Source organism: Anguilla rostrata, chromosome 8 (genome assembly GCF_018555375.3).
Source record: "Anguilla rostrata isolate EN2019 chromosome 8, ASM1855537v3, whole genome shotgun sequence".
Lineage (NCBI taxonomy): Eukaryota > Metazoa > Chordata > Actinopteri > Anguilliformes > Anguillidae > Anguilla > Anguilla rostrata.
The window spans coordinates 29,746,475-29,769,746 of record NC_057940.1 but is presented as its reverse complement, the minus strand read 5'-3'; the positions used below and the strand labels follow the sequence as shown (position 1 = coordinate 29,769,746).

The window sequence follows — 23,272 nt, the reverse complement described above, 5'->3', positions numbered from 1 at the left end:
GTATAAAAGAGTTTCAAACCTTTGCCAAAGCCACACAGCTTTCAATTTTTTTCCCATCATCTGTATTTTCATAATAATTACAAATTGTATCTTTCAATTATCATATACATTCATCATTTGTAATGCATGCTTTTCTATACTTCACCAACTGTATTGATTGATACAATATATAATATGAGAAATAATACTTGCATACAATGCATATGTAACAGCACAGTCTGAAATGGAGTTTGAAATGCAGCTTCCACCCCGCATTATATGTTCTGGCAACTGTTAACTAGACGTTGAATGTAGAAATGGAATTGATTCAACAGCTTCATGGAAAATAGTTGATCCTTTGTCATTGCAAATCACATTTTATGATATTTCTTTTAAAAACATGTCTGAATAACCTGAAGACTGTCACGGACTATAGAATTACCGCAGTCTGCTAATGCTCTTATTACTACTCTTAATTTCTTCTGATGCATTTCTGCACGTTACTCGTTAATTGTCAGTTGACTTATTAAACACCCAAATGGCATAAATGCAGGCGGTTCAGTTTTATTGCAGGTTTTAAATCAGCAGTTGTTTTAGATTTGTGTTCACAGGTGGTTTCACTGTTCATCCAACACGGAATGCAGCAGTGATGATGTTAAAAAAAAAAAAAAAAAAAATGGGGGAGGGGTTGAGAGTTAATTTGGCCTTCATGGTTCTGAGTTGCCCACTCTTCCTTTTTATCGATAGGCTGCAAGTTATTTCCATCAAGGCTTTATGTTGGTGAGAGTGCTGACGATGGGCTGAGAGGGTCGTTAACCTGCGGCAAGCCAGCCCCGATGGAATATCTGGGGAAGCGTATCTGTTAGGGTTACACACAGTTGCACGTTTTAAGGGCACATTTCTCCAACTGCTACAACCAAGACCAGGCTCTCGGTCAGTATGTCAGAAAGCAAAATCCATTTTTTCTTTCACAGATTTAAAAAAAAGTTTTGCTTCTCTCATTAACACCAGTTTGAGCCAATTGCACACGAGAAGGTTGTTATGCTGCACAATTTAAATTAGCAAAAATATATTAAACAATAACCTACTGGAGTAAAGTTAACTGAAATTAAAATGTGGAAAACCTTAAAGGGAACACATTTTTGTTTAACTTTTTAATAAAAGACCATTTAAATGTAATTGTGTTGTATACATCACAACCACTGTACTCATTCATGGAGTATTGCTGCTATGCTGGGTGCTAAGGTTGATTCACACACTGGCATGAATACTAGCTTGAATTTCTATTTGGCAAAATGACAGAAACACAATTGAGCAAATCTAATTTAACTTGACTGTTGGTTGTATTAATTCTATTATATGCTGTTCTATTTATTTATTTATTTATTTACTTAAACTTACTCCATGCTCTTTACATAAGTGTTGTCATACAGTATATCAGTGTAATAGAATGTATGACAAGCTTGGATTTGGTGAATGAATGCTGACTTACCAGTGAATACTAGTTTTTTTTTTTTCTTTGCAAATGCTGATTGGTGAGTCTGTGATTTCTGATAAACAGGCATCCCAATCAATTTCTGCACAGAACAATTTACTTCCCATCTGTTTCACAAACTTAGTCAATCTCTTTGTTTTTTAATCTTATTTTATTTATTTTTTAAAGATGAGTAGCTTCCCCTTACCCCCGTCTGTCAGTGGTAATGAGAAGCCTGTTTACTCACATGAGGACTGCGAAGCGGAACCAACCGCGGGACTCCACAAACACGCTCTGTCACACGTTGTGTTTCTCCTGCCCAATAGGAGCCTGATCACCCAATTCTATTTGATGTCATCCGATTAAAATCCATTATTTATTGTTGTTGCTTAACACAAGAAAACACCGCTAAAGGCCATAAGTGCGATGATGTATGTGCAAGACGATGTGAGCTGCTTAATACATGAATGAATTGCTTGTTAGGGTTATGGAAGAGTAAAATGTTTTTTTTTTTGTTTCTCACATCTCACAGGGCACATCTGGGGCTCTTTAGAGGTCTGGTATGAACTTTTACACATATCCTGCAAAATAATCAATAATTCACTTTGTTACTTATCATACTTTATGTTCTACAAGGATTCATTGAACCCAAGAATAAATGTTGCTGTCTAAACATTTCTGCAGTTTCTGTATATGTGCTGAAAAGAACAGCTATCCATATACAGTATATATACAGTACATGGCCAAAAGTATATGCACACCTGACATAAAATATTTCATCCAAAATTATGGGCATTAATATGGAGGCGGTTCACCCTTTGCAGCTATAACAACCTCCACTGTTCTGGGAAGGCTTCATATTAAATGTTGAAACATTGCTACAGTGATTTGCTTCCATTCAGCCAGAAGAGCATTAGTGAAGTCAAGCACTGATTGGGCAATTAGGCCTGGCTCATAGTTGGCTTCCCAATTGATCCCAAAGGTGTTGGATGCGGTTCAGGTCAAGGCTCTGTGCAGGCCAGCCAAGTTCTTCCACACCATTCTCAAAAAAGCCATTTCAATATGGAGCTCGCTGTGTACTCGGGAGCATTGTCATGCTGAAACAGGATAGGGCCTCCCCCAAACTGCCGGGGAAGAACAGAATCGTCTAGAATGTTATTGTATGCTGTAGCATTAAGATTTGCCTTCACTGGAACTTAGGGGCCAAGGCCAAAACATCAAAAACATCCTGAAACCAAGGGATGTCCAGATATTTTTGGTATACTATATATATATATTTGATGACAGTGCTTGAGGGTTTGCATGTTCAACTGCATGGTATAATGAGCAGTGTAAACAGGCATCTCTAATAACGGAATACCAACACAACTCCATGCGAAGGTACTTCAACAAATTCAATTGTCCCACAGAAAACTTTTGCAAGGGATCACTGATGGATCTCTGATGACTTTACAAAGCAAGTAAAGCACCCTAGAAATCTATACGGAACAGTGCAGCTTTGTGGAGGCATAATGATTTCCTCTGCACATGGCTAGTTTACATAATAGCATCTAATTAACCTAGACCATATGATGTATTGGCCGATTTGTTTCAAATGATTCTTTTCCCCCAGAATTCCATTACCATACGATGCTCATCCCAGGCTTTTAAATCAAACTCATAATGTTATGACTGGAGTCACTTACCCGCCAGTGAAAGTCATTTCTCTTCAGGCACACTTAATGAGACTGAAACTGTCCTTTTAAGATATCTCAACTATGGCAACAGGGATTGAGGTCTGCAGTGAAACTCAAACAGGCTTTCCTCAGCCAATACAGTAGGAATCTTCCATTTGAAAGGTATTCAGACTGCCAGCTACAAGACTCCCCTTGAATAAAACATAGAAGCTAGTATTATAAAAAGACATTCATCTGTTTTATTCATTTGTATCGTTATTAGATTGTGGGTAATGTACATGAATTAAGACATATGAGAATTTAGAATTGAATTCTTTTTTTTGGAGAAGACTTGCTTAAAAGTTTTGCAGTCAAAGCACAAGTGCCTTAGTTTGAATGCAGTATTTTTATTTTATTCATGACAGGTGACCTGTATGCTCAGAGGCAGCTCTGAATTTATCTCCCTCTGCATTGCTAAGCCTGTTTGCTGCTACACGTAGGCTGCTGTAGTTATGAGGCAGATAGGATGCAGTGTAATGGAAATTATTTCAGCTTCTGGTATAAAAGAGCCTGACACAAGGCCAAACACCTGCTGTTTTTAATGTGTCTCAGTAATGTGTTACACAGCTAATTAAGAATCCTGTTGATGTTAATCAGTTTAAATACTCCCAAGACCCCCCATTTCCCACGCTGAGCCATGATTTTGCCGAAAATTCAATAGCAGTGTTCAAACAGTCTCAGCTGTCAGATTAAATGTAATGTTGCCCAGTGGCCATGTTATTCCATTTTTATTTTTATTATTATTTTTAATTTTGTTAATTTTATTATTATTTATTTATTTATTTATTTATGGTGCCATTCAGAATAAAAATATCCACATTGTAAATATATTGCACTTATCAAAAGTATTACATAGTGGACTGTTGTAACTGTTGTTCAAAGAGATATGCTCAGGAAAAGTGTTATTTTGAATGAACCCTATGCTAATAAATTTGCCTTGAAGCCTACTGACTTGATGTGTAGTCATACAGCATTTCCTTCCTTTAAATCTTTTAATACATATGTGTTTCCTCCTGGAAACCTTAAATGATTTGTTCAAACTTTAAATGACATTTAAAAATAAATTCATAATCGCAGGGTGAATGAGGGCAATTGTACTGGAGAGCCCATCTAAATTGATAAGAGGTGCCAAAAACTGTATTATTAATTTGCACTGTTCTGGAGGTTAGATGCCAACTGGGGAGACAGAGAAGAGAATGGAGGAGATATTGAGAGAGGAACAAAGGAATGGTCTGATGCAATGCATCAGTAGGATAGAAGCGTTCAGGAAGTGAATTCTGATTGACGGTAGCCAAGTGGCTAACACCGACTAGCAATAACCAAGCGAAAACATAAGCTGCAGAGTATCTGGTGTTTCAGAGAGGCTGTACAGAATGAGGCAGACAGCATTTCCTGGGTGGATGTCTGGAGCAGGTTCTGAAAAGTTGGGGGTGACAAGGCTTAAATCTCCAAGGTACCAGATGAAGGCAGTTGTCAACCATTCACTGGGGTCTTGTCAGCAGCCAAAAAATGTTTTAATGGAACTCTGTGTTTTGGGATTTTCACCTCATCAGAAGCGGAAGGAACTCATGGGAACAGGATGAAGACTCATGGACGGTTTCCGTAGCCTTCGTCTCCTCTGACTTTGGTCACAAAAACTTCCACAGTCATGTGATGAACTTCTTTAGCATTCAAAACACTATATGATATGATGCAAGTGTTTGGTATGTGGGTTTTGTTGTTTTCTTTGTCAGGAAACGGATTAAATTGGCAGAGGCATGCTCTCAAAACCAATTTCTGTTTGACAGGAGTAGAATAAGAAGTGTGCTCTCCTTGAAATAAAATATATCTTGATGACCTGCATTTCAAGCCCATTTCATTATTATGTCTATCCCATCGGATATTGATATGCAGATTTAATCTATCTCTCTCTATCTAGCTCTCTCTCTCCCTCATGCACTCTCTCACTCTCTCTCCTTCCTTCCCTCATGTACAGATACACACACACACACACCGACACACACACAGATAAAAAAAAGAAGTGTAACTGAAGCGCATTTTATGATGTATGAAATGAATGGATGAAATTAGGACACAGGAGAAGGTTTATATACCGGGCTGGGCACTGCCGTTATCCTGTGTGATTGAGGAGGGTTCCAAATGACGAAGCCATGCCAGTCAGTCTGCATGGGGCCGCTGCTGAGGGAGGAAATTAGGCCACATTATTTTTTATGTAGTGTGGAATGATCTTCAGAATTGACCTGCGTAATTGAAAACACTTCACCAGAATTAACAAGCCATTGAAAGGAAATGAAACTACAGTTGTGGACATGAATAGACCGGCAATTACTGATCTTTTAAACCATCCATTGTTATCGACAGATAATCTGACATGATTTTCCCTATGCCATTAGGCACCGAGCGGGAGGGAGATGTGGCAATTCCGGAAGTGGACCGCTTGGTTGCCGCATGGAGAGAGAGAGAGAGCGCACTCACACAAACACGAAAATCAAATAAACTAACACCCCTCACCCTATCCCCTTCCTGGGTGAAAACTATAAACTAAAACAACAAACTAAAATAATAGAGATGAAAAGAAAGTAAAACAGAGAGATTATTATTATTATTATTATTATAAATAATACAGTGTCATAATGGGTTCTTTTTTCCATAACAGACCTGCTGATTTGTACCAGAAATACATTGGATGTCAAAATTATTGACAAGATAAAAACCATAAAGTTTTTTTTTTCTTTTTTTTCCCACAGATCCTACCCTACCCTAAACCAGGGGTTCCCCCTGTGTGCGATGGCATTAGTCAGTCAGTCTCTGGATCAAAGGTTGTTGAAAACACCTTAAACAAGTCTTCATTTTTCAATGATAGTTAGGTATTACTGATACCACTGATCACCAATACCATATCAGTGACCCATTGTCCAAATATTTATATAATTAGGACCCCTCCGATATGACCAGTCAGAGTATAATATAATCCATTTAGAAATAACCTCTCATACAAAGTCATGTGCCATGTAAGAAATGAAATGGAAGAATTGGCTGATTAAAAGCCCCCGGATGTCAATATTGGACATTTAGTGGTGATATGAATAGCTTTCTTACATAATATGGTGTTAGAGTATAAATCATCCTTTAGTAGAAAAATAATTGTGTTAAGAACAATGCACATATTTTTTACGGTTCAGGGGAGGGGTTACAATTTTTGGGTGGAATGAAAACCAGTATGCACAGTGGGGCCCTAGCACCGAGTTTGTGAACACCTGTCCTAAACAAGCTGAACTAGACCCATAAAGAACAGGCCTGCCATGCATGTGCTTTGCCAAAATGGCCAGCAGCCATTTGGCAAATAGGGGGCCTCGTAGGCTTTTGGAAATCTAAGTTGCTGCTGGAAGGTGTGCTGGTGGGTCAGTACAAGGTGGACTTTCCTTCTGGCCAGTAAGAAAAACCAATACCCAGGGACCACAGAATACTGCTCTGTATAAGGTTTGAATCCCAGATTATGCACTGACAAACCAAAGCAAAATCAGTTCAGATAAAACATGCAATATTGAGTTTTAAATACTGATAATGCCAGAAAATAAATTAGATGATGTTTTCCAAATAAATTTAGCTTTGATGTTTAATGTTGTCTGGGAATTGTGACAGTTTCTATTTGTTTTATTATACCAGCGAAAAATGGTTTCGTTTGATATCTAATATCTGATGTCAGATCAATGTAGCTGTGCATATAAATCTGAGAGTCCCTCTGTTCAATGATTTACAACATAATGATAACATTATCAATTCAGACTACTTTGTGGAGTGAACAATGCAGTGTAATGTATTCAATTCATGCTCCAATTAATCCTCTGGAAGAGAATAGATATTTCCAAATGGTGGTTGAAAATTAGTCACAAGATCATGCATCCACTCAGAAAAATCTCCATGTAGAAATGCTGATAGACTGCCAGTGACACAGCTGAGCTCATAAATTAGAATCACATTCTTTGTGAAAATTGTATCCAATCATGTAATTAAATTCAATAACTTGTATTTTATAATCAATATCCCTTTATTATTTTGTTCTATTTAAAACCAAGCATCGATATCACTCATGGACTCCTTTAGTCCATGTACCACATTTTGCTTTCATCTTGGAGTTAACGCAGTTGGATACTTAGTCAAACCTGATAACCATCGATTTTGCATCGATTTAGAAACTCTTTTTGGAAAGACATTACACAATTATAATTTCTGAAATTGCATCCCTTGTCACTCCTGGCAAACCACATTGCTTCTCAAGTGGATTTTGATTGTATCAAAAGTCAGGGGCTGATTTGCCTTAATGCAAAGTTATTGTCCGTTCCCATTTGGTATAACAAGACAGAGGGCGATGCTGACTTGGTTTTAGTAGTGTTGTAAAATTTATTAACAATGTCAATTTTCAGTTTAGCTGTTTCCATTTTTTTGACTGAAATGAGGTGCCATTACATTTTGATTTATTAGATAATAAATGACAAACTTCAAACCAGAAGACATTATCCTGGCTCTCAATGACATGTTTGCTGTCGAAAAAAAAACAAGGACAAATGAATACAATTATAAATACACAGTAAACTTTCTATGACTTGCTTGCTACTTTTGGAGTCATTTACAGCTGTGACCTCATTATTTTTCGCTCGGTTCATCCAGTCTTATTCAACCCTCTTCTCTACAGAATCACTGTACAATTAAAATCTATGGTATGCCCCTTGGAGCTCAGTTATTCTAATGCCTTAAGCATATAACATTCTGTCCTTGGATGAACCTGAATTGCTAAGCTTTTCGTGGGCAGGGCTCGATGGAATGGGTGCTGTGATCTCACAAACAATTTCAGTCACCCTCCCTTTTAAAACATTTCAACGTTGTTTTTGATGCAGATATTGACATAGGACATCCATCTACACACAAGTACCAATATATATTTTTGTATTAGTATTGTATCTTTTATTCTGTGAGTATATAAATGTGACAGTCTTAACAGAAAAATCGGCAAAGCTAGCCCCCTCAGCGCAGAGAATGTGCCGGACACGCCCCTACCCCTCCCCCCTCTACTCAGCGCACCGTAAGTTGGTAAGCTGTTATTTCAAAGTGAAGCCACATCATTTTTCCAAAGCTCGGTTGTGAGATGTAAACACCAGTGTTCCCAAAGTGGTGCAGGGGCCCACATAAGTAATGTTGGGGGCCACTGTGGGCATTCAACGGTCTGACAGTTGGGCTACTGTTGGGAGCTTTGGGAACCTGTCAGCCCTACGCCTCTGGACAGAAATATAATTCTGTCAGTTGCCACTTACGTCTTGTTAACAAGTTAACAATGGCAAGACGGTGCTTTCACATGTTCTCACAACGGTGAACTGTTCCACCGTTTGTACTTAGGATATGAATACTGCTGGAATAGTATGCAGTACTTACAGTATATGGTGGTATTTTTGTAGCAAAATTCACAAATATGTCAATGGTTTCACAAATCTGTAAATGGTTCCACAAATCTGTACAGTAAATGGGGTTTCACAAATATGTAAATAATTTCACAAATATGTAAATAGTTTCACAAATCTGTAAACGGGACTTGACAAATATTTAACTGGTTTCACACGTGTCAAATGTGAGTCCCGAATATGTGGAACTGCCTGGGCAAAACTGCAGTGTGACATTGAAATAGTATACAGATACATGGAGGAGAACACGTGCTTAGGACTTCTGTCTCATTTAGTGTCTGTGCCATTTAACAGGACAATACATTTGCCCTTAATAAACTGGCTGCCTCAGAGAGTTATATCATTCAGGAAATATACATTTCCTAGCTGAGGAAGAAAACACATCAGAATTTATTTTGATACAAAATACCCAGAAGTAAATGTATCAGAATAAACTATAAAATATTATCAAATACAACAAATCAAATATCTTATTATCAAAATAAGTTTTATGAATATATACGACTGTGAGTTGCACAAAATCTTATCCTTTATAGAGGAGGTTGGAAGATATTTTGCTGCCTTTGGGTCTAAAATTATAGCAATATGCTGAATGTGCTGCATTGTGGTTACATGCCCGGAATACTGTATGTGAAATTTCAATGCACCAGGGAACAATTTCTGTTTTTCCATTTTCCATATAATTTTTCATCACACAGCATTACGTTATTTCATACAAAACTGACACCCTTTACTGAAACAATGTCAGATGAGTGCATTTCTCTAGCAGTAGTCCACCCAGAAATGAAAGCTGCAAACGTCTGAGAAGTCCCCATATCCGCTCTTCAGACTAGTGAACAAAGCAATGACCTCAAGTGACCTCAAACTCAACATTGCAGTCTTCAACAACCTATCCCCTCTGCCCAGCTCAGAGGCAGAGCTTGTAACCCCCTTTGTATTTCAGAAAGTCTCTCTTCCGCTTCTACTGCAACAATGTTCATCAAAGATTCTTTTTTATTCGCTTTTTAACTGAGCGGCACAGTTTAAACATGGGGTATCACAGACTGGAACACTGCAGCAGAGAAACAGGAAGGAACTTCAGCTCAAGGCTCCAGCCTGCATTACAGAGGGATCTACTTGTTGTCCCATGACAGTTACCAGTGGTTGCTAGTGGTTACAGTATGTCTCACTCATCCTCATCCTGGATGTAAAAAGGATGCACCGATGAACTGAAGGGTTCGCTCTTGGGTTCATGTGCATGTGGTTGTAATGGCAGTGGTATATATAGCTGTGCTGGGTATTCTCTCTCCCTATTATTGCTGCATACATCAGCACATTATTATAACCGGAATTTAGTTCACATAAAACCATACTGAAATACTGTGCTACCTCTGATGAGGTGCAATGACCCTTTTCAAAGGCAGCAGTGGCCATTAAAAAAGTGCAGTCTTCTCACTGGTTCATTTGGGAGAAATAAATTATAAAAGAGGAACTGTATGAGGGATTGGGCGGCCTGAAACACTTCGTTTTTCCCTTTTTTTAGTTTGTGCATGCCCCAAAGCACATAAAATATAATTACCACAAAGAGCACCATTGCTGTTAATAGAAAAGGCTAACAATCGTGAATTTTTAAATGAGTTCTAATGAGTGAACAAGTGTTTCTGTGGTACAGCCATTGATTAAATTCTAACAATGCACAGAGTATGCCTGGGGCCCTCACTCTAAACTGCAGCACCTGGGCCCTGATAGGCCTGAGTCATTAATTGTGGAGAAAAGGAGGAAGAAAAGGAAAACTACTATGAGAGAAGATCAGCGCAGGGGCTCAGCCAGATGTGGGTCACTAGCCTGGTGTATGCAGTGTACTAAATTTGAACTTCAGTCATCAAAACCTGTAATTGCAGTATCTGTTCAAAATTCCTGTTTTTGAAAATAAATAAATCAATAAACATTTAAGGCTCCGTTTTGAGCCTCTTCCCAGTGCACAGCTGTTGTAATAGCAGATTGGTATTTTAGAATAGGTCAGAGAAAAGAGGCACAAGGATGTTTCCGCCTAGTTTGGTATTTTCAGTATTAATGTTATTGCGAAGCAACACTTAATTATTCACCAACATATTGACATATTGTTCTTAAAATTTGTCCACTATCTCCTCAGAAAGCTTTCAAGCTAGATGCACCCAAACAACTCTCAACTATACAACATAGTATCAATCAGTTTACGTTCCAAAATTCCTAATGGTTGGTAGGATATTTTATGTTCCCATAGAGAACGAATGGTAGAAATTTCAGATTGCAATTTCCATTTTTTTTTTTTGTAAGATTCATTTTAAAATATCCCTTGGCCATTTGTAAATGCAAAAAAAAAAAGTATTAAAGCAACACATCAGCAAAGAATTCACAGATTTCAGTTTCCTGGACCTTTAAGCAAAATAAGTGAATGCTCTTATTGTTCAGGCTATCTAGCCACATATTCCATTACCTTCACAACAATGACAAAATTGAATGTAGCCAAGCTAATTTTATTCTGCTGACATAAGGTACTTTCTTTCCCTTAGTGACTAGCCTACTGGAAGGCCAGACGGTGCCTCATAAGCTAGAGTAGCCTACTTAAGGTAGCCACCACCATCTGCTAGGGGTCAAGTAGTTCATTCCAGTTTATATTTTGTTTATGAAGTTTACATTTTGACGGTGAATTGCCCCGAATATTAGTGACCCCTCTTTATATTTTAATCTTTGGCAAATGCCCATGGGACAAGAGGATTAAGGCACTCCGAGGTGAGCATTAAAGGATTTTAACACACTCTGTGGAGGCAACCACCCTCCAATGTACACTAGGTGGTTCCCTTTAAAACCCTTAACATACACCTTGTCATTGATTATTCTTTACCTAGCTAGCTGTAATGTTGGCTAACTTCAGTGACAGTAAAGATGATATAGAAAAGTTTTAAGACATAGAGAATTAGAGCACAAAATGAAAACTAAACTGAAATTAATCTGTTTTCGAAAACACACAGCGCATAGACAGGGGTCAGCACCCAAGAAAAAGTAAGAACAAATAATGCATAGGCAAAAAATAATAGTACACCAGCAACATCAGCTCCATCGCCCTCAGTTAGTCATTTCTGACAGGTAGTCCAGCAATCAATAATGGATCACATTGTAAAGTGCTGCATATCTCACATATTACCCTTGTTATAGTTAACAAGGATAAGTTATCCCTATTCTGCATAACTCCTTCATTCTCACTGACTTTCATTTTTCTCCAGAATGTGACAGTTCACCATAACAACAATGGATGACAACAGACAGTTGCCAAGAAATGCTGATGGGTTACTTCTTAGTTCTTAGCTCCATTTGATGAGTAACTTCTTAGTTCTTAGCTCCATTCCTTGCAAGTGCCAAAGAAGTGCAGCTGGAGCAGAGTTTTGTTAAATGACTCATCATTCTAAAGCTTGAACTTTAAAGCTTGTACTTTAAAACTGTATAAAAATAGTACTTTTTAATATTTTTACCCACTACCTTACTGCCACAGATGGTCACAAATCTTGCTCTGTGTGAAGTTGCAATTTCTTGTTTTGTAAAGGTGTCAGGCTGGGGTTTTCAGATTTACATTGAATAAATAACTTTTGTTTTATACTGCTATCCATTGCAGAATGGAAATATGAAGGGAGCATAACCACAGGAGAACCGCACGCAGTCAAGGACCCATTCATCATCCCTGGAAACTTCCTTTTACTTCCTTCACGAAAACAAGTTGTGCTCAGTTTAAACATGTTTTGATGATTGTATATTACCAATCATAAATATAAAGTGAAGAATGCGAAATAAATTATTTCATCAATATTTTATCTAGATACAGCCACAATTTTAAAGGAAAACATAAACTATAAACTGTCATTCAAAATAAGTTTGCTCAAAATAGTGTAGCTTCATCTCTAACAAGCAGGAAGTCCAAATGTATTTTCCATGTAGAAATACGTTACTTGCTTTTTGGTGTGCTTTTGTTTTTTTAATAATCTCGCACACAAAATGTGACACATGCACGCATGCATGCGCACACACCCACACACACACACACACACACACACACACACAGAGTAGGCCAGTGGGCAGAAATGCCAGATTAACAGCACATGAATCTTATTTAATTATTTTCTTTAGGTTTAGATAAGCTAATCTTATTCTATAAAATATTAGACTGCATTTGTATCATGTTCTGACCAGTTTGCTCACACATTTTGTACATAATTGAGCCAGGATGCACACGCAAGGAAAATACATTTTTATATTAAGAATTCACACGTTTGTAATTAACAGGTCTGGATTTAGTATGCATTCAATCCAAAATGTAGGGAGAAAAATATGAACACATGTGACATCTTTGTATGCTTTGAGACCACTGTTTAACATTCCCATGACCTTTCATTTTTCTGGGCTAAGTACGAAGCGTAAATGGGCAATGTGAGCACCCAGATGGAACACTCTAGCTCAACACAACTAAATTATTCAGGGAGAAAGTAGGCACAGGAAGTTGATCCACTTAGTGAATGAATAGAAAAATGCCTCTCTTTTCATGACTAGCTGACTGTCGCTAAGGTAGACAAAGGCTCCTGAGGTTGGAAAACATATGCCTCAAGGCCTCAAATAAAACATAATAAATAAATACATACATACATACATACATAAGTAAAATCACAATACAAAGTATACATACAAATGCATACAAAGTGTGGTTACAATAAAACAGAGGTATCCTACCAGTGATGTAAAGGAAAACGCTTCCTCGTCATTGTATCAAGGTGTGAAATATGCCTATGTAATAATAATGCATACTGTTAAAATTCCAACAGCAAAATAGGTGTGGGGAATCAAAAGATTAATTTCAATTAACCATTTGAAAAACATTTTGAAAACAAAATAATGTAAAACCCTGTTGAAGCTTGACTAAAACAAGTTTTTATTGCACTTGCTGTGTTACCAGGAGCTAAGTAAAAACTAAGTGCAAACTTTTTTGTTCTTTGCTCTCAGAAGTAAAGCTACTGTGGAGTTATATTTTTTCCAGAAGGTACAATAATGTTCTATTTGGGAACTAATAAGTACCTTTTACAAGCAAAAAAGGAAAAAGGGTACTCATTAATTGTTATGGATTGCTGGATTGGGGTCCAGTTTTATGTACCTACAGGGTACCACCACAGTGACAAACATTTGTACTTTTTTTTGAGAGCATTTCTTATTGTAAAAAAATTTCAAAAGTGCATTTTAGTATGTTTAGAGTGAATGGGGCAGCAGAATGTTACAATGGTTAGCAAACAGATGTCATTTAAGGGTGGGGCACTGCCAATTGCACCCTTGAACAAGGAACCTAATCCGCTTCAGTAAATATGTTGCCATTTAAACAGATTATATGTTAGATGTAAGCTGTGTAAGTTTCTTTGGATAAGCATGTCTGCTGAACGCATAACTAAAATGTCATTTTTATCTATGTCAGTGTTGAAGTAATGCAAATCTCAAAATCCCTGCCAAGTTCATAGAAAAGGACAAGGTTATGCCCAAAGTGGTCAAGTTACTTATAAAACCAACATTTGGTAAGTAGAATATCAAGTCTGGAGGGTAAAAAGCAATTCGGCCTCTATCATTTACTGCTCTGCGATGAGAAGCCACATTGTTTATAGGTTTCTAATTATTTCGTGTGGCAGCAATTAATGGGGACATAAAAAGCTTCCCAATCTGCCATGCGTGACAGATGGGGCAGATTTGCGACTGACAGTCAAACTGCGCTTAGTGCCATCACTTCCACAGACGCAGAGCAGAGGACACTGTTCACAGCAGTGTCTACGTTATTCTTGAGGATGTGTATCCTGGTTTTTAGAGATGTGCTTCAGTAGTGTCCCTCTGTAGAACAATGGGAATAAATATGATAAAAATGTATTACATTATTTACTTACTTATTTAGTTAGTTATTTATTTCATGCCTTGTGAAAAAGAAGGCATTTGATTGTAGTTTTCCTGTGTGAGTGTGGGTGGCGGGGCTGCCTTCCCCCATTGCTGCGCACTACAGTACCGTCGGTGCAGCAGAAGGCTTTAATTATGAGAGGGAACTGGCACAGCACAGGCTGCCACGTGCCCTTCCTTTTAACACCTCGCCTCGTGGCCTCTAATCAATAAAACATGTGCTTTTGTCGGTGTGAAACATCATGGCGGCATTACTCCAAATGTCACCGAGCCCGGGACGGATCCGAGACAGACCGGGCGTCTTGCTCGACCTGATTGCCGCTCGTCCCCGGCTCTCCATCACGCCCTTGTTTTGTGGCCATTAGGAGCCAAGAAAAAAAAACTTAGGCACGGATGAGTGATTGACACCATTAGAACTCCACCACTACTGAGACATTAACGAGGCATGGAAACGGTTCAAACTGCTTTGCTTTGAGAACAAAGTAAAAACAAGACAACCAGTCAACAGAATAGTCAAACCACTCCCGAGGTGATAATATTATTTACTTATATTCTTCATTATTCCATGCATTACCTGCATTTGCGATTTGGGCGAGTGATGTGTCGTTTTGACCTTTGAGATTTCTTTCAATTCGGCGCAATATCGAGCACGAAGACGGGCGTCGAATTGCTCGCAACACCGTGACGCAGGTTACGTAAATGGCGGCGTTTGATCAATTGTGCCAAGCGTGCCTCTGACGCGCCAAGTGTCGCGCGCAGCTTCTGGACGACTGAATAGAGAGGCATTCTCCTGAGATCTGACAGGAGCGAAGGATAAAAGGGACTAAATGCAGTGGCGGCGCTCTTTACCGTGGCGAGAACAACAGCTGCGAACTCCGAACGGGCTAAATACACATTTCATGTGACCAGCTGGAACTAATGGCATGGAACCACTCGCATCTGCCCTTCAAAAGCAACGGGCTTTAAAGAGGACACGCTGAGGCTTCTAAGAGAAAGAAGAGAAATGCCATCCCTTTGACTGCTATTGTTATTACTGAAGCTTCCATGGTGCCAATACAGTCAATAATGATTTGAAGAGCAGAGCTCAACAGTATTATAAATGATAAAAAAGTTATTAATAAACATATACTACATTTGATGTGACAGTAAGACTTGGCAAAGCCTAAAAAGCAGAAAAATGTACAGTAAGAGGTATTGTCACAGCTCTCACCTATGTCATGACAATGTTTTCTAAAACACTACTGTTTAGAATGGACACCATATTGTCCTTGGCTTCATTTCAAACGGAGAGTTTCCTCCACTTGACAGAACTGTGAGGGGTATTTTTGGTGTGGTTCTTTTGAGTAAGCATACTGAAAGAGATAAATGCAACTTGCATCATTACAGTCATGCATTTATTACATTAATTTATTCATCTCTGGTATCTTCAGTATGCTGTTAGGCTAGGTTCACAGAGGTCTGGCTCGACTGACAATTTAACAAAATTTGGTTAGGAGCACAAGCTGAACTGCATTTTACCCCTAAAAGGGAGGTGTGGATAATAGCTACAGTACTCATGAGAGTTACAATTAATTAGGTTTTAATCTTCTATCCTGTGTACTGATTATTCTGTTACGCTCGTATGTTTCATTGTCATATTTCTTCTGTTACATTACATTACAGGCATTTAGCAGACGCTCTTATCCTGAGCGACTTACACAACATTTTATTTTTTACATAGCATTTTACATTGTATCCATTTATACAGCTGGATATATACTGAAGCAATGCAGGTTAAGTACCTTGCTCAAGGGTACAACGACAGTGTCCTTACCCGGGAATCGAACCTGCAACCTTTCGATTACAAGCGCAGTTCCTTACCCACTGTGCCACACTCCGTCCCAAACTCCGTTCTGTGGTATTTCAATGCTTGTATTTCGTAAAGTTTTGAATGTCTTTTGATATAATTGCACTCGTTATATATGAAAATAAATTGGATGGTTGATGATAATTGTTTACCTTTCAATTGAAGCTTGAATTTATGTTTGCTTAGATTAATCTTTTACATATGTTCTATGTATAAAATACACAAAAATCTGGACAAATTCATTAAAAAAACCTGTGTAAATTGTGTTAAGATTACGTACAGGCTTTTAGACTCTCAGCCATGGCCTTGATTAAAGTCCATTATAATCAGTCCAGTGAAGTGTTTATTGTTGTTTAGATGATTGCCTGAATGCGGAGTATCAGGGTGCATATTGTCTGACCTGTTTGAACTGGATCTGAATGGATGTGGTGTAAACTAGTAAAACCCACAAGACAAGTAACTCTACAGCTGAAAGTTAGTTAGTTACTGTAGGGCGTGCAGTATTTTTCTCATTTGATAAATACCGGCAGGAACAAAAAAAAATGAATGAAATGAAGAATTATTGTTAGATAAAATAAAATAAAAAAACATTTCATATGTGTTTTCAAAAAGAGTAAAGAGAGGAGGCTGAAAGGTCCAAAATGAGCAAACGAACTGAGTCCCATGCATTAGGTATTCTTCCAGAAATGAAAGCTTTATCAGTGGAGACAGACTCTATGATCTCAATGCTGGCTGACTTCTTACCGCTGACTAAGAAACAGATTCTGGAAATGGAAACAATGTATTCATAAAGTCGATCACTCAGATGGAGGTTTTCATCAGAATGTATGAAAACAGAATCGTTATAGCTGCAGTACACTCAAACAACAGGCTTCACACAGCACATCTTATATTTATGTGGTCTCTGAAGCAGGATTCCCTACGAGAAGATAACCATTTAAATGGAGAAAAATAGACTGGAAAGAAAAAGATGTATCAAACCTTTCATACAGGTTTGTGTAAAAAAACAGACACCTCTTCCCTACACGATAACTAATGGCCACACTCGTTCTCCGTGATGGCGCTCATTCATTTACCCGCCTCATCCCTCTGTTCTCCACCCTGCTCTCTTTATATCTCCATAATGTTCTTGGCACCTGTGTTCTGTCACATGACAAAGCAACTTTCACTGAGCATATTAGCTGTCCTTTTAAAGCATTAGCAGCATGGCAGGGGGATTGCCGAATGCCATTTACCCGCTCATCCGTTTCTTCAGAAATAAGCCTCACTTGTTTCTTTATTAGTCGTCACTGTCATGTGTAAACCCCAAGACACCCACACACAAACACACACACGCACGCACACACAAACACAAACACAGACACACACACACCCACACACACACACGCACGCACGCACGCACAGACACACACACACACACACACACACACACAAACACATCAAAGGCCCAAGAGATTTATTCTGAGAGTATAGGCCAGAATGGGCAGCGGGTAGACATTAGAACAAACAGATCTGCAATGTGATATGGACAAGAGGCTGCTCTTGTGATCGATCTCAAGACATAACTGGAATAAAAATAGAGACAATTCCAAATGGTCACTGTGATTGTGGTATACAAGTATATAACATTAAATATTGAGTAAATACAGATTGAATGATTGTCTCTATTTTCAAATCATGAGTGAAAATAAAAAATCACAGCGATGATTTTGAGGTCCTTGTGTTTATAGACCACCAGCTTACCGAGTAAGTATCAGAGAGTTCTGCGCATAGATTTAAAGCCAGGTGTCACTACTCCAGGTTCTCACGGTTGTTGTCATGCTCCTTCACACTGTCACAGCACAGTAGGCATTGTGAGAACTGATGCAAATTACAGTGAGCTGCGCGCATCTTCAGAGCAGAATCGATCTCATTCGCTTTCACTGTGCTCAGCCCCATATCAAAGTGCCCAGGCGCCCGCTCGCGATATCACACGATCCACCCCCGGCTCATATTATTACCAAGTCTCTGTGGGTCTGATGGGCTGAACAGAGAATTTGCACGTGCCTTAGTGTGCAGCACGTTTTAAAACGACTCCGTTTTGCATTTAATAATTTTGTCGCTCTGTTAAGCCCTGGTGGTAATTGTCTACATAAAAGTTAGGCTCTGAGTCAAATGGATTTGGATATGTACCAGCCTGCAAGGATTGTAGCTTACTCATATTGCCGGCATCATAAACCAGGCAGATGGCATGATATATTCTCATGTTATTCATGTACCGTCATTACAATCATTCACACCATATTGCCACTGTAATACTAATAATAGAACTGCATTGGCTGTTATTTTTTATCCCGAATCTGATCAAGATCTGTCAGAGTCAATTACAGAGCTTACATTCTGTGTTGCCTTCGGTGAGAAACTTTGTAATGTCATGCATTCAAAATTCCTTTTCACCATCGCATTTATAAAAGTAAAATGCAGCACATTTCATGAGGGATCAATAGAAAAAAAAATAATGAAAAAAATATATATTTATATAATTTACACAATTAAATAGGTCTTAATTGAGTTGCCACTGATATTCTGAGATTTTGACAAGTCGAAAGGGTTTGGTAACATCGCAATTTATATAAAAATATACTTAAAAAAGAAGAAAATCAGGATTTTGAAACGCCAATGACACGTTTCCCTGTCAGAACAGTAAAATGTATAATTGAATACATATTCATGAGTGATGGATAATTATTCAATGCTCATTTGATGCTTTAAAATGAGCATATTACCCAGCACACACTTTTCTCACAAAGAATTTTTAATCAAAACAGAGGCTTCCTTCATATTTTTAGTTAGGTCCCAACATGATGACCTTTCCACATACATTTTGAGATTCCCTGTTCAAGTTTGTGAATTAAAATATAATTATAAATTATTTTAAATACGATGATTATAAATATTTTATATTTTTACATGTTCGATTAAATACGCAAATATTAATATCAACGATAAGCCATAAACATTTAGTTTTTACAATCAAATCTAAAGAAAGAAAAACAAAGCTTTACTTATGACTTGAGCTCACATGCAAGTGCATGAACAGCACTGACACGGAAGCACTGTGCTTAAAGTGGAAGTTTAGTACTCAAGACTTTCATCTGCACCCTTCTTCTATTGCTGTTTCTCGTGTAACACAAATGCTAATTATTTCTTCTTGTTTAATGTGGATATGACATTTATCACATACTGCATTTAGTATGCCAAAAAGTGAAGTTGTTGCAAAACATTGCATTAATCATCACACTGTGTTTACAAATGTAGTGTTTCCATAATGTGTGCCAGTACTGTACATGCATCCATTTATTATGGATGCAACAGGTATATTATTATAAGTGTACTATGGCAGTGGTGCTTTATATGCATATATTATTTCTCAAGCATAGTATTTTAGCCGTTTGGAAACACAGCTTTTGGAGTATGTGAGTCTGTATAGGGCCACTTTAAATTTGAAGGTGTTAATTCATAAGGGGTCCTTTGTTTCTGTGATGGCTCTGATTTTACATTTGATTGGCACCCCATCGCACAGCGTGTAGCCACAAAAAGACACGTCAAGAGGACTCTCATTTCAGGACCCTGTCATTTCTCACCACTCCGTTTTCTCTAGCTCATCAGATTTAGTCATTTTTTTAAATTAACATTTTTTTCCCCTTTCCAATTCTACCCCATTCTGCCTGTCCACCTGTGCCTGTGAACTTGCTTTGAATATAAAATACTTTGAAATTCACAGAGAGAAATTGTTGTGGCAGATTCTTAAATCACAAAAAAATGGATTTGAAATCAATTCAGTTTCCTCCCCAAAGTATGGATTTAGAGTTTTAAATAGAAGGCACCGCATATGTCCAAAGAACAATCATCACATTGAACAATGACACTGAAAAATTATGTTGTCATTTATGATATATTGATGCTAAAAATCTGATAAAATTCCATCTCATGTGAATGTCGGCAGACAAAAAGCACAGAGTAAATATCAACAAGGAATCACTCCAAGTTATTTGTATCAGCTGTCCCTCTTTCAATAATTTCAGACTTGCAACTGCATTCTTTCTGCAAAGTGTGCAGTGATTTCTTTTTTAAAAAGGCAAAACATGGATAAACATTTTTCTACAGAAAGCATGCTGGCTTGGAATGTAAATTTAGTTCCACCTGCAACTCTAACTCTGAGCCTAGGCATCAGAACAACAAATATATATTTTCCTTGTAATTGCATGAATCTAAGTTGATGGCTATCACATACTGTGATTGCTTTCCTCAAATCCCAAGATCTCTTCTGGACAGTATACAAAGTGTTTATTTGATTTACTTGTCCCTTTTTGGCATGTCTATTTCCCTCCTCATCAATAAGTTGGTAAAATGGCAAAGGTTTTTGGAGAAAGCACAACTTTTGTCTCCTGTGTGGATGCTTAAAGGGTATCACTCTCTGAATGAAGTGGTCTGAACATGCTTCTCTATGTTTTAATATAGCCTAAAGATGTTTGTTTTCAAAGGAAATTTTCATAGTTGGATTTTCAGAGAATGGTTCAGTCTTTGGAGGGGTTTAAATCTCCCAGGTTAAAAGATGCTGGCAGCACTGTAATGACTATTTCAGTAGAATCTGGCAGACCTCAAGTCATACCAGAAGGGTGTTTACGAGTGTGTGTGTGTGTGTGTGCGTGCATGCATGCGTGTGTCTAGAAAGAGAGATAGCAGAAAGAGAAAGAGGGAGAGTCAACATGGCTATTCTCATGACTCAAGACCGTAAAATTTCGTTCCCAGCTTAAGTTTGTATAACACAAACCCAGAGTGGAGCCGTGCTATTATTCAGAGAGGTTTGACTAATGAACAGAATATTAATAATACCGCTCTAACAATACTTCAGAACATGCTATTTGTGGACCTCCCTGGAGGACCTTGTTGTTTGTGTGCAGCTCTCTCTCTCCCGTTGTAGGTAATGAACTGTTGAGAAGGGAAGATCGTCCTGAGCTCCGATGTCTTCTCTTTTGAGTCATCAGTACTTCACGTTACATTATTTAACTAGGACAACTCACAAATCTTTTATTTATTTTTTATGCTGTATTGCATATACATTCCATTATTTATTTGCTCTGCAGATTCCCACATCTGACCAGCATACCCAGGTTGCATGTTCATGTAATGGCAGCTTTAGTTTAAGATGTTCCACTGGGGAGAATTCCAGTACATCATAATGTCAGGTTCTCTCAGTTGTCAGTAGGCACAACAATGATGCAATAAAAGCACACGGCTTACTCCTGTTCTCTTTGCTGTACTCTTCCCTTCTGTCACCAGCTCTGGTCCCACCCTCTAGTGGGCGACATTTGACAGCCCCTCTGCCACTTGACAGATATTCAGTGCTCTGCTTAAGGTCTGCTTCAGGGTTTCAATCCCAATAAAATCCTTATATATCATGTTACATTTTCATTTGGCATATTACATTACCACACACGTCGTTATACCACATGGCCTCTTCAATAATTCCTTAGAATTCCGGAATTTCATTTTATTTTATTTCCTTTAGTCCCATTTGTAAAATGGAATTTTGAATGGTGAATCACTGCAACATCTTTCACCATCCCAGAAGAGCACCAACAAGAACCTACTCTCCTCCAAAGTGCATGTTGCCAGGACCAGCTTATTTAAACTCTGCAGTTCACCAATCCAGCTCTGCTTTTATTGCTGTTATTGCTCGGACAGGCCGACTGCTGGTGCATGAGCTCCCAGAAGAGTCCCTCTTGTGCAATGAAACCTGAACAACACCACTGATACCTTGCCTCCCTAGATGATGCCATAGCCAATTATACAGAAACCTGCAGGTCTGCCAGCCACAGATGGCACCAACACAATCTGCCTGTGATAAAAAGGCACAGTAAACTTCACCACATCGATAACCAATGTTTCAGCAAGGTGTGTCACCCAGACGTTTAAATGACTGATAGAAAATACAACAACAAAAAATCAGTAAATCAATATACAGGAAGCGTGTTTTCTATCACTGTAGAAAAGGGCACTCAGTGACCACTTTTTGGGTACAACTATAGAGTACCTGGTAGGACCCCCTTTTGCCTCCAGAACAGCCTGAATTCTTTGTGGCATGGATTCAACCAGGGGGTTGAAACATTCCTTAGGGATGTTGGCCCATGCTGATTCAATAGTCACAGTTCCAGCAGATTATTCGACCACACACACTTGTTGAAAACATTACATTCCACCTCATGCCAAAGGTGCTCTATTGGATTGAGACTGCGCCAGCCATAACAGCAGGTGTGTACCTAATAAACGGGCCACTGAGTGTATGTTTTACTCTGGTGCCTCATTGAATAGATACTATATCTACTTGTTTGTGCAGCTTGATAATTGTTATTCAGGTCAAGCGGACTGCTCAAAGGTATGGTGAAGACGAACGCACAGCCCTGTGGTTATGAGCCGAGAGGCAGCGCCATGCTCGGTTCTAGTTTCCCAGAAGGCCTTGGGAGACATACCCCTCTGATACTCCGTACAGAGTCTCAGGTCGACCCTGAGACTCATACAGAGATGCAGGGAGCGGAATCCTTTACCCCATTTACACACCTGAAGCACCTAGCAATCTTTCACCTCTTAAAAGCCTGACTGAGCTTCGCATTGGACAGGGAAAAACTGATAGGGTGAGCCATGTCATGCATTTTTATTCCTGATACCATCACGTTATTTTTATTTTTTTCCCCATCTCTCTTTTTGATGCACGCCAAACTGTGCGTGGTACATAATCCATCTTTAACAAAATCATATGTCAGGGATAACTGCCATTGGATTTGGATGAATAGAAACCTGCATTAGTTGGTTTTCATTTTAAAAAAAGGTGAAATGA

The 23,272-nt window shown here is 38.4% G+C and overlaps 1 long non-coding RNA gene across 1 annotated transcript in view; it reads right to left on the bottom strand.

The window, feature by feature from the left end:
* Positions 1-527: 527 nt before the first annotated feature.
* Positions 528-23,272, bottom strand: part of LOC135261382 (uncharacterized) — a 41,183-nt gene continuing 18,438 nt past the window's right edge. The window contains exons 3-4 of the long non-coding RNA XR_010331906.1: positions 5,262-5,346; positions 528-838 (exon numbers count right to left, since the gene is read on the bottom strand). This is a non-coding gene — a long non-coding RNA (uncharacterized LOC135261382). The remainder of the gene's footprint in view (positions 839-5,261; positions 5,347-23,272) is intronic.